This window comes from Nothoprocta perdicaria, unplaced genomic scaffold (assembly GCF_003342845.1).
Source record: "Nothoprocta perdicaria isolate Ctin4 unplaced genomic scaffold, notPer1 scaffold_99, whole genome shotgun sequence".
Taxonomy (NCBI): Eukaryota; Metazoa; Chordata; class Aves; order Tinamiformes; family Tinamidae; genus Nothoprocta; species Nothoprocta perdicaria.
Genome location: NW_020456298.1, coordinates 2,850,930 through 2,853,551, shown reverse-complemented (window position 1 = coordinate 2,853,551; position 2,622 = coordinate 2,850,930).

Below are 2,622 nucleotides of genomic sequence, written 5' to 3'. Positions count from 1 at the left end.
GCCTGTGGCACAGGGTGGTGACAGGTGCCAGGCGGGTTTTGAAGACCTCCCGAGAAGGAGACTCCACAGTCTCACTGGGCAGCCTGTTCCAGGGCTCTGTCACCCTCACAGGAAAGAAGTTCCTCCTCACGTGGAGATGAAACTTCCTGTGTTGCAGCTTKTGCCCATTACCCTTCGTCCTGACCCTTTGGCCACCACTGAGAAGAGCTTGGCCCCTTCCTCCCTACGTTCCCCCTWCATGAACTTATACATGTTCCTCATATCCCCTCTCAGCCCTCTCTTCTCCAAGCTAAACAGGCCCAACTCATTCAGTCTCTCCTCATAGGGGGGASATGTTCCAGTCCCTTAATCATCTTTGTTGCCCTCCGCTGGACCCTCTCTACGAGCTCCACATCCCTCTTATACTGGGGAGCCCAGAACTGCACACAGTACTCCAGGTGCGGCCTCACCAGAGCTGAGCAGAGGGGGCAACRTCACCTCCCTTGACCTGCGGGCAACATCCTCCTGAGGCAGGCCACGATCCCACTGGCCTTCTTGGCAACGAGGGCATACTGCTGACTCATGGGTAACTTGGTGTCAGCCAGAACTTCCGGGTCCCTCTCCGTGGAGCTGCTCTGCAGCAGGTCAAGCCCTGATCTGTACTKGTGCCTGGGGTTATTCCTCCCCAGGTGCAGGACCCTGCACTTGTCCTTGTTGAACCTCAAGAGGACCTGTCCAGGTCCCACTAAATCGCCGCACAGCCCTCTGGAGAACCTCCTGGAGGGTTCTCTTCACCCACGCTCTCAGGCTGCCCAAGTGTGATTTTCCTTCCCTCTGTCAGTGAGCGCTGAGGGCTCTTCATCAGCTCYTTGTCCTTCAGGTGCTTGGAAACGGCAGCCAGCCTCAGCTGCCCCCGATCCCTTTTGTCAGGGATCGACGGTAGGCATGTTGGCCTGAGGCATCTCGCCCTTTGGGAGCGCCTAGCCAACTCCTAGAGTGGAAGATGTCTCGCRGGAGATGGGCCAGGGCGAGGTGCCYGTGAAACTCAGCAGTAACRCAAGGTGGGACTCGTGCCCCACCGCTGTTGCACACGCAGCTGCCTTATCTCAACRCAGAGGGCACCAGAGGGCGACCTTGGTTGGATATGAGCAACTGTGTGCGTCCAGTGAAACGGTGTCAATGTTTCTTCCTGAGTCGATCGGGAGAATGTAAATGTTTCCACGAGATTAAGAGAGACCAGCATGGGGGAAGGGTGTATGTGATTCAGACCAACACAGAGTGTAAGACCTGAACAACAGCCAGAGGATCCGCCAAGACAACCGTGTGCTCGAGCTGTCTGGCACAGCTGAAGCCTGCATTTCTTTTTAGTAGTTATCGAGAGGTTAAATATCTGGCCMACCATCCCCATGACATGGCAGGACTGCACTAGGGTGGGCTCTGTGGAGACTCATGTTCAGCTCTTGGATTCTTGTCTGCCTCCTGTTTTTAATTGGAATAGGGTGGTATATTCTTTTGTTCCCAATTATCATCCTACAGATCTCTCCTTGCCTACAGACTTAAGTCAGTTTTATCCAACAGCCTCTGGATTGATGACTGTRATGGTTTCTGTATTTACATTTAAAGCATTAGCCCGTTGCATGTGTTTCTAGGCAGTTCTTGAAGCTCCCCAGCTGAGTTCAGCTTTGTGCTGGTACCCGCAGTTTAATTAATTTGTCTTTCTGACATAGGATGTGGCCTCAAATTATCGTCCTTATCTGCAATGAACTTTCTGGGAATTTAATTTAAAAATGGAGTTCTTTAAGTGATATAGCCCTATGTTCTACTATTTATTTTGCTAGAAATAATACCGGAGCATCTCACTAGAGGTAGCCCAAGACATTCTTTTTAGTTGTTAAGAACTAAGTTATTATATTACAAAAATCASAAAAAAATGTATAGTGTGAGATAATCATATATGAGTATTTTCTCTTTCTTTCTTCTCAAATGTTGGTTAAAGAGGTAACTCCTACTCCACTAGTCTCACAAGGTTCCTTGCTAGTAATGGTTAGACACCATTAGTAAAGAAAAAACAAACAATTGCAGTGATTAAATCTGCCTATTTTATTATTAAAACAGAAATCCTCTAGTCCAACCCCCTGCTCCAGCAGGGACACCCAGAGCACGGGGCACAGGGCACCATCCAGGCACGTTTGGAAGGTCTTCGAAGGAGACTCCACAACCTCCCTGGGCAGCCTGTGCCAGGGCTCGGTCACCCTCACAGTGAAGAAGTTCCTCCTCACGTGGAAATGGAACTGCCTGGGTTTCAACTTATACCCAGTACCCCTTGTCCTGTCACTGAGAAGAGTCTGGCCCCTTCTCCCTACATTGTCCCTTCAGGTATTTATTCATATTGATCAGATCCCCTCTCAACCTTCTCATCCTTTTTGGTGAAGAATTTTTTTTTTCACACAGGTTTCTGCTGTGCAGACTCTGAGTTTATTGAGAATGTAGCACAGAGCGAGTTTAGTAGATTACGACTTCAGAATTCACTGCATGAGGAAACCTTCACTTTGCAGGCGTGGAAGTACTGTGAGCAGAAAGACTTCTTTTCTCCTCTCCTCTCCTCTCCTCTCCTCTCCTCTCCTCTCCTCTCCTCTCCTCTCC